At 49.4% G+C, this 10,921-nt stretch overlaps 1 protein-coding gene across 1 annotated transcript in view; it reads right to left on the bottom strand.

The window, feature by feature from the left end:
- Window positions 1–10,914, bottom strand: part of EMC8 (ER membrane protein complex subunit 8) — a 35,798-nt gene extending 24,884 nt beyond the window's left edge. Inside the window, exon 1 of the mRNA XM_088448029.1 lies at window positions 10,741–10,914. The gene's annotated coding sequence lies outside the window, so the exon portion shown is untranslated. The remainder of the gene's footprint in view (window positions 1–10,740) is intronic.
- Window positions 10,915–10,921: the final 7 nt, after the last annotated feature.

Raw genomic sequence — 10,921 nt, forward strand, 5'->3', positions numbered from 1 at the left:
GGGTAATGATGGGGAACAGACGCGCAGTATAGGATAACGTTGGGAACAGACGGCTAATGTTGGGAACAGACGGGTAATGTTGGGAACAGACGCGCAGTATAGGATAACGTTGGGAACAGACGGGTAATGTTGGGAACAGACGGGTAATGATGGGGAACAGAAGCGCAGTATAGGATAACGTTGGGAAGAGACGCGCAGTATAGGATAACGTTGGGAACAGTAGCGCAGTATAGGATAACGTTGGGAACAGACGCGCAGTATAGGATAACGTTGGGAACAGACGCGCAGTATAGGATAATGTTGGGGAACAGATGCGCAGTATAGGATAACGTTGGGAACAGACGCGCAGTATAGGATAATGTTGGGGAACAGATGCGCAGTATAGGATAACGTTGGGAACAGACGGATAATGTTGGGGAACAGACGCGCAGTATAGGATAACGTTGGGAACAGACAGGTAATGATGGGGAACAGACGCGCAGTATAGGATAACGTTGGGTACAGACGGGTAATGATGGGGAACAGACGCGCAGTATAGGATAACGTTGGGAACAGACGCGCAGTATAGGATAACGTTGGGAACAGACGGGTAATGTTGGGAACAGACGGGTAATGATGGGGAACAGAAGCGCAGTATAGGATAACGTTGGGAAGAGACGCGCAGTATAGGATAACGTTGGGAACAGAAGCGCAGTATAGGATAATGTTGGGGAACAGATGCGCAGTATAGGATAACGTTGGGAACAGACGCGCAGTATAGGATAATGTTGGGGAACAGATGCGCAGTATAGGATAATGTTGGGAACAGAAGCGCAGTAAGCGCAGTATAGGATAACGTTGGGAACAGACGGATAACGTTGGGAACAGACGCGCAGTATAGGATAACGTTGGGAACAGACGCGCAGTATACGATAACGTTGGGAACAGACGCGCAGTATAGGATAACGTTGGGAACAGACGCGCAGTATAGGATAATGTTGGGGAACAGACGCGCAGTATAGGATAACGTTGGGAACAGACGCGCAGTATAGGATAACGTTGGGAACAGACGCGCAGTATAGGATAACGTTGGGAACAGACGCGCAGTATAGGATAACGTTGGGAACAGACGCGCAGTATAGGATAACGTTGGGAACAGACGCGCAGTATAGGATAACGTTGGGAACAGACGCGCAGTATAGGATAACGTTGGGAACAGACGCGCAGTATAGGATAACGTTGGGAACAGAAGCGCAGTATAGGATAACGTTGGGAATAGACGGCTAATGTTGGGGAACAGACGCGCAGTATAGGATAACGTTGGGAACAGACGGCTAATGTTGGGGAACAGACGCGGAGTATAGGATAACGTTGGGAACAGACGGCTAATGTTGGGGAACAGACGCGCAGTATAGGATAACGTTGGGAACAGACGGCTAATGTTGGGGAACAGAAGCGCAGCATAGGATAACGTTGGGAACAGACGGGTAATGTTGGGGAACAGACGCGCAGTATAGGATAACGTTGGGAACAGACGGATAATGTTGGGGAACAGACGCGCAGTATAGGATAACGTTGGGAACAGACAGGAAATGATGGGGAACAGACGCGCAGTATAGGATAACGTTGGGTACAGACGGGTAATGATGGGGAACAGACGCGCAGTATAGGATAACGTTGGGAACAGACGGCTAATGTTGGGAACAGACGGGTAATGTTGGGAACAGACGCGCAGTATAGGATAACGTTGGGAACAGACGGGTAATGTTGGGAACAGACGGGTAATGATGGGGAACAGAAGCGCAGTATAGGATAACGTTGGGAAGAGACGCGCAGTATAAGATAACGTTGGGAACAGAAGCGCAGTATAGGATAACGTTGGGAACAGACGCGCAGTATAGGATAACGTTGGGAACAGACGCGCAGTATAGGATAATGTTGGGGAACAGATGCGCAGTATAGGATAACGTTGGGAACAGACGCGCAGTATAGGATAATGTTGGGGAACAGATGCGCAGTATAGGATAACGTTGGGAACAGACGGATAATGTTGGGGAACAGACGCGCAGTATAGGATAACGTTGGGAACAGACAGGTAATGATGGGGAACAGACGCGCAGTATAGGATAACGTTGGGTACAGACGGGTAATGATGGGGAACAGACGCGCAGTATAGGATAACGTTGGGAACAGACGCGCAGTATAGGATAACGTTGGGAACAGACGGGTAATGTTGGGAACAGAAGCGCAGTATAGGATAACGTTGGGAAGAGACGCGCAGTATAGGATAACGTTGGGAACAGAAGCGCAGTATAGGATAACGTTGGGAACAGACGCGCAGTATAGGATAACGTTGGGAACAGACGCGCAGTATAGGATAATGTTGGGGAACAGATGCGCAGTATAGGATAATGTTGGGAACAGAAGCGCAGTAAGCGCAGTATAGGATAACGTTGGGAACAGACGGATAACGTTGGGAACAGACGCGCAGTATAGGATAACGTTGGGAACAGACGCGCAGTATACGATAACGTTGGGAACAGACGCGCAGTATAGGATAACGTTGGGAAGAGACGCGCAGTATAGGATAACGTTGGGAACAGACGCGCAGTATAGGATAACGTTGGGAACAGACGCGCAGTATAGGATAACGTTGGGAACAGACGCGCAGTATAGGATAACGTTGGGAACAGACGCGCAGTATAGGATAACGTTGGGAACAGACGCGCAGTATAGGATAACGTTGGGAACAGACGCGCAGTATAGGATAACGTTGGGAACAGACGCGCAGTATAGGATAACGTTGGGAACAGACGCGCAGTATAGGATAACGTTGGGAACAGACGCGCAGTATAGGATAACGTTGGGAACAGACGCGCAGTATAGGATAACGTTGGGAACAGACGCGCAGTATAGGATAACGTTGGGAACAGACGCGCAGTATAGGATAATGTTGGGGACAGACGGATAATGTTGGGGAACAGACGCGCAGTATAGGATAACGTTGGGAACAGACAGGTAATGATGGGGAACAGAAGCGCAGTATAGGATAACGTTGGGTACAGACGGGTAATGATGGGGAACAGACGCGCAGTATAGGATAACGTTGGGAACAGACGGCTAATGTTGGGAACAGACGGGTAATGTTGGGAACAGACGCGCAGTATAGGATAACGTTGGGAACAGACGGGTAATGTTGGGAACAGACGGGTAATGATGGGGAACAGAAGCGCAGTATAGGATAACGTTGGGAAGAGACGCGCAGTATAAGATAACGTTGGGAACAGAAGCGCAGTATAGGATAACGTTGGGAACAGACGCGCAGTATAGGATAACGTTGGGAACAGACGCGCAGTATAGGATAATGTTGGGGAACAGATGCGCAGTATAGGATAACGTTGGGAACAGACGCGCAGTATAGGATAATGTTGGGGAACAGATGCGCAGTATAGGATAACGTTGGGAACAGACGGATAATGTTGGGGAACAGACGCGCAGTATAGGATAACGTTGGGAACAGACAGGTAATGATGGGGAACAGACGCGCAGTATAGGATAACGTTGGGTACAGACGGGTAATGATGGGGAACAGACGCGCAGTATAGGATAACGTTGGGAACAGACGCGCAGTATAGGATAACGTTGGGAACAGACGGGTAATGTTGGGGAACAGACGCGCAGTATAGGATAACGTTGGGAACAGACGCGCAGTATAGGATAACGTTGGGAAGAGACGCGCAGTATAGGATAACGTTGGGAACAGAAGCGCAGTATAGGATAACGTTGGGAACAGACGCGCAGTATAGGATAACGTTGGGAACAGACGCGCAGTATAGGATAATGTTGGGGAACAGACGCGCAGTATAGGATAATGTTGGGGAACAGATGCGCAGTATAGGATAATGTTGGGAACAGAAGCGCAGTAAGCGCAGTATAGGATAACGTTGGGAACAGACGGATAACGTTGGGAACAGACGCGCAGTATAGGATAACGTTGGGAACAGACGCGCAGTATACGATAACGTTGGGAACAGACGCGCAGTATAGGATAACGTTGGGAACAGACGCGCAGTATAGGATAACGTTGGGAACAGACGCGCAGTATAGGATAACGTTGGGAACAGACGCGCAGTATAGGATAACGTTGGGAACAGACGCGCAGTATAGGATAACGTTGGGAACAGACGCGCAGTATAGGATAACGTTGGGAACAGACGCGCAGTATAGGATAACGTTGGGAACAGACGCGCAGTATAGGATAACGTTGGGAACAGACGCGCAGTATAGGATAATGTTGGGGAACAGACGCGCAGTATAGGATAATGTTGGGGAACAGACGCGCAGTATAGGATAACGTTGGGAACAGACGGCTAATGTTGGGGAACAGAAGCGCAGTATAGGATAACGTTGGGAACAGACGGGTAATGTTGGGGAACAGACGCGCAGTATAGGATAACGTTGGGAACAGACGGATAATGTTGGGGAACAGACGCGCAGTATAGGATAACGTTGGGAACAGACAGGTAATGATGGGGAACAGACGCGCAGTATAGGATAACGTTGGGTACAGACGGGTAATGATGGGGAACAGACGCGCAGTATAGGATAACGTTGGGAACAGACGGCTAATGTTGGGAACAGACGGGTAATGTTGGGAACAGACGCGCAGTATAGGATAACGTTGGGAACAGACGGGTAATGTTGGGAACAGACGGGTAATGATGGGGAACAGAAGCGCAGTATAGGATAACGTTGGGAAGAGACGCGCAGTATAAGATAACGTTGGGAACAGAAGCGCAGTATAGGATAACGTTGGGAACAGACGCGCAGTATAGGATAACGTTGGGAACAGACGCGCAGTATAGGATAATGTTGGGGAACAGATGCGCAGTATAGGATAACGTTGGGAACAGACGCGCAGTATAGGATAATGTTGGGGAACAGATGCGCAGTATAGGATAACGTTGGGAACAGACGGATAATGTTGGGGAACAGACGCGCAGTATAGGATAACGTTGGGAACAGACAGGTAATGATGGGGAACAGACGCGCAGTATAGGATAACGTTGGGTACAGACGGGTAATGATGGGGAACAGACGCGCAGTATAGGATAACGTTGGGAACAGACGCGCAGTATAGGATAACGTTGGGAACAGACGGGTAATGTTGGGAACAGAAGCGCAGTATAGGATAACGTTGGGAAGAGACGCGCAGTATAGGATAACGTTGGGAACAGAAGCGCAGTATAGGATAACGTTGGGAACAGACGCGCAGTATAGGATAACGTTGGGAACAGACGCGCAGTATAGGATAATGTTGGGGAACAGATGCGCAGTATAGGATAATGTTGGGAACAGAAGCGCAGTAAGCGCAGTATAGGATAACGTTGGGAACAGACGGATAACGTTGGGAACAGACGCGCAGTATAGGATAACGTTGGGAACAGACGCGCAGTATACGATAACGTTGGGAACAGACGCGCAGTATAGGATAACGTTGGGAAGAGACGCGCAGTATAGGATAACGTTGGGAAGAGACGCGCAGTATAGGATAACGTTGGGAAGAGACGCGCAGTATAGGATAACGTTGGGAACAGACGCGCAGTATAGGATAACGTTGGGAACAGACGCGCAGTATAGGATAACGTTGGGAACAGACGCGCAGTATAGGATAACGTTGGGAACAGACGCGCAGTATAGGATAACGTTGGGAACAGACGCGCAGTATAGGATAACGTTGGGAACAGACGCGCAGTATAGGATAACGTTGGGAACAGACGCGCAGTATAGGATAACGTTGGGAACAGACGCGCAGTATAGGATAACGTTGGGAACAGACGCGCAGTATAGGATAACGTTGGGAACAGACGCGCAGTATAGGATAACGTTGGGAACAGACGCACAGTATAGGATAACGTTGGGAACAGACGCGCAGTATAGGATAATGTTGGGGACAGACGGATAATGTTGGGGAACAGACGCGCAGTATAGGATAACGTTGGGAACAGACAGGTAATGATGGGGAACAGACGCGCAGTATAGGATAACGTTGGGTACAGACGGGTAATGATGGGGAACAGACGCGCAGTATAGGATAACGTTGGGAACAGACGGCTAATGTTGGGAACAGACGGGTAATGTTGGGAACAGACGCGCAGTATAGGATAACGTTGGGAACAGACGGGTAATGTTGGGAACAGACGGGTAATGATGGGGAACAGAAGCGCAGTATAGGATAACGTTGGGAAGAGACGCGCAGTATAAGATAACGTTGGGAACAGAAGCGCAGTATAGGATAACGTTGGGAACAGACGCGCAGTATAGGATAACGTTGGGAACAGACGCGCAGTATAGGATAATGTTGGGGAACAGATGCGCAGTATAGGATAACGTTGGGAACAGACGCGCAGTATAGGATAATGTTGGGGAACAGATGCGCAGTATAGGATAACGTTGGGAACAGACGGATAATGTTGGGGAACAGATGCGCAGTATAGGATAACGTTGGGAACAGACAGGTAATGATGGGGAACAGACGCGCAGTATAGGATAACGTTGGGTACAGACGGGTAATGATGGGGAACAGACGCGCAGTATAGGATAACGTTGGGAACAGACGCGCAGTATAGGATAACGTTGGGAACAGACGGGTAATGTTGGGGAACAGACGCGCAGTATAGGATAACGTTGGGAACAGACGCGCAGTATAGGATAACGTTGGGAAGAGACGCGCAGTATAGGATAACGTTGGGAACAGAAGCGCAGTATAGGATAACGTTGGGAACAGACGCGCAGTATAGGATAACGTTGGGAACAGACGCGCAGTATAGGATAATGTTGGGGAACAGATGCGCAGTATAGGATAATGTTGGGGAACAGAAGCGCAGTAAGCGCAGTATAGGATAACGTTGGGAACAGACGGATAACGTTGGGAACAGACGCGCAGTATAGGATAACGTTGGGAACAGACGCGCAGTATACGATAACGTTGGGAACAGACGCGCAGTATAGGATAACGTTGGGAACAGACGCGCAGTATAGGATAACGTTGGGAACAGACGCGCAGTATAGGATAACGTTGGGAACAGACGCGCAATATAGGATAACGTTGGGAACAGACGCGCAGTATAGGATAACGTTGGGAACAGACGCGCAGTATAGGATAACGTTGGGAACAGACGCGCAGTATAGGATAACGTTGGGAACAGACGCGCAGTATAGGATAACGTTGGGAACAGACGCGCAGTATAGGATAATGTTGGGGAACAGACGCGCAGTATAGGATAACGTTGGGAACAGACGCGCAGTATAGGATAACGTTGGGAACAGACGGGTAATGTTGGGAACAGACGGGTAATGATGGGGAACAGAAGCGCAGTATAGGATAACGTTGGGAAGAGACGCGCAGTATAAGATAACGTTGGGAACAGAAGCGCAGTATAGGATAATGTTGGGGAACAGACGCGCAGTATAGGATAACGTTGGGAACAGACGCGCAGTATAGGATAATGTTGGGGAACAGATGCGCAGTATAGGATAACGTTGGGAACAGACGGATAATGTTGGGGAACAGACGCGCAGTATAGGATAACGTTGGGAACAGACAGGTAATGATGGGGAACAGACGCGCAGTATAGGATAACGTTGGGTACAGACGGGTAATGATGGGGAACAGACGCGCAGTATAGGATAACGTTGGGAACAGACGCGCAGTATAGGATAACGTTGGGAACAGACGGGTAATGTTGGGGAACAGACGCGCAGTATAGGATAACGTTGGGAACAGACGCGCAGTATAGGATAACGTTGGGAAGAGACGCGCAGTATAGGATAACGTTGGGAACAGAAGCGCAGTATAGGATAACGTTGGGAACAGACGCGCAGTATAGGATAACGTTGGGAAGAGACGCGCAGTATAGGATAACGTTGGGAACAGACGCGCAGTATAGGATAACGTTGGGAAGAGACGCGCAGTATAGGATAACGTTGGGAACAGACGCGCAGTATAGGATAACGTTGGGAACAGACGCGCAGTATAGGATAACGTTGGGAACAGACGCGCAGAATAGGATAACGTTGGGAAGAGACGCGCAGTATAGGATAACGTTGGGAAGAGACGCGCAGTATAGGATAATGTTGGGAACAGAAGCGCAGTATAGGATAACGTTGGGAACAGACGCGCAGTATAGGATAACGTTGGGAACAGACGCGCAGTATACGATAACGTTGGGAACAGACGCGCAGTATAGGATAACGTTGGGAACAGACGCGCAGTATAGGATAACGTTGGGAACAGACGCGCAGTATAGGATAACGTTGGGAACAGACGCGCAGTATAGGATAACGTTGGGAAGAGACGCGCAGTATAGGATAACGTTGGGAAGAGACGCGCAGTATAGGATAACGTTGGGAACAGACGCGCAGTATAGGATAACGTTGGGAAGAGACGCGCAGTATAGGATAACGTTGGTAACAGACGCGCAGTATAGGATAACGTTGGGAACAGACGCGCAGTATAGGATAACGTTGGGAACAGACGCGCAGTATAGGATAACGTTGGGAACAGACGCGCAGTATAGAATAATGTTGGGAACAGAAGCGCAGTATAGGATAACGTTGGGAACAGACGCGCAGTATAGGATAACGTTGGGAACAGACGCGCAGTATACGATAACGTTGGGAACAGACGCGCAGTATAGGATAACGTTGGGAACAGACGCGCAGTATAGGATAACGTTGGGAACAGACGCGCAGTATAGGATAACGTTGGGAACAGACGCGCAGTATAGGATAATGTTGGGAACAGACGCGCAGTATAGGATAACGTTGGGAACAGACGCGCAGTATAGGATAACGTTGGGAACAGACGCGCAGTATAGGATAACGTTGGGAACAGACGCGCAGTATAGGATAACGTTGGGAACAGACGCGCAGTATACGATAACGTTGGGAACAGACGCGCAGTATAGGATAACGTTGGGAACAGACGCGCAGTATAGGATAACGTTGGGAACAGACGCGCAGTATAGGATAACGTTGGGAACAGACGCGCAGTATAGGATAATGTTGGGAACAGACGCGCAGTATACGATAACGTTGGGAACAGACGCGCAGTATAGGATAACGTTGGGAACAGACGCGCAGTATAGGATAACGTTGGGAACAGACGCGCAGTATACGATAACGTTGGGAACAGACGCGCAGTATAGGATAACGTTGGGAACAGACGCGCAGTATAGGATAATGTTGGGAACAGACGCGCAGTATACGATAACGTTGGGAACAGACGCGCAGTATAGGATAACGTTGGGAACAGACGCGCAGTATAGGATAACGTTGGGAACAGACGCGCAGTATAGGATAACGTTGGGAACAGACGCGCAGTATAGGATAACGTTGGGAACAGACGCGCAGTATAGGATAATGTTGGGAACAGACGCGCAGTATACGATAACGTTGGGAACAGACGCGCAGTATACGATAACGTTGGGAACAGACGCGCAGTATAGGATAACGTTGGGAACAGACGCGCAGTATAGGATAACGTTGGGAACAGACGGATAATGTTGGGGAACAGACGCGCAGTATAGGATAACGTTGGGAACAGACGCGCAGTATAGGATAATGTTGGGAACAGAAGCGCAGTATAGGATAACGTTGGGAACAGACGCGCAGTATAGGATAACGTTGGGAACAGACGCGCAGTATAGGATAACGTTGGGAACAGACGCGCAGTATAGGATAACGTTGGGAACAGACGCGCAGTATAGGATAACGTTGGGAACAGACGCGCAGTATAGGATAACGTTGGGAACAGACGCGCAGTATAGGATAACGTTGGGAACAGACGCGCAGTATAGGATAACGTTGGGAACAGACGCGCAGTATAGGATAACGTTGGGAACAGACGCGCAGTATAGGATAACGTTGGGAACAGACGCGCAGTATAGGATAATGTTGGGAACAGACGCGCAGTATAAGATAACGTTGGGAACAGACGCGCAGTATAGGATAACGTTGGGAACAGACGCGCAGTATAGGATAACGTTGGGAACAGACGCGCAGTATAGGATAACGTTGGGAACAGACGCGCAGTATAGGATAACGTTGGGAACAGACGCGCAGTATAGGATAACGTTGGGAACAGACGCGCAGTATAGGATAACGTTGGGAACAGACGCGCAGTATAGGATAACGTTGGGAACAGACGCGCAGTATAGGATACCGTTGGGAACAGACGCGCAGTATAGGATAATGTTGGGGAACAGATGCGCAGTATAGGATAACGTTGGGAACAGACGCGCAGTATAGGATAACGTTGGGAACAGACGCGCAGTATAGGATAATGTTGGGGAACAGATGCGCAGTATAGGATAACGTTGGGAACAGACGCGCAGTATAGGATACCGTTGGGAACAGACGCGCAGTATAGGATAATGTTGGGGAACAGATGCGCAGTATAGGATAACGTTGGGAACAGACGCGCAGTATAGGATAATGTTGGGGAACAGATGCGCAGTATAGGATAACGTTGGGAACAGACGGATAATGTTGGGGAACAGACGCGCAGTATAGGATAACGTTGGGAACAGACGGCTAATGTTGGGGAACAGAGCATATATATATATATATATATATATATATATATATATATATAGCGCTTTCCTCCAGCAGGACTCACAGCAGCCTATGTGTAAGCCCTGTGGGGGCCTGAGGGTGGATGGGGGGGTCACCAGGTGACAGTGCTGCCCGGTCTCTCACCTCTCGGTTGGTCCCGATGGGGTCTCCCGGGTAGTCGGGCACAGCCGTAAAGCGAGCAGCCGGCGGTCGCAAAGAAACAAGCTAAGACCGTGAATGGGCTCGGCCTGGTCACGTGGCGCTGAGTGAGCCCCGGGCGGCCATCTTGGGCGAGGGCAGATGGCTCGGACTATACATGGTGCGG

Source organism: Taudactylus pleione, unplaced genomic scaffold (assembly GCF_031769625.1).
Source record: "Taudactylus pleione unplaced genomic scaffold, aTauple2 ptg000447l, whole genome shotgun sequence".
NCBI lineage: Eukaryota > Metazoa > Chordata > Amphibia > Anura > Myobatrachidae > Taudactylus > Taudactylus pleione.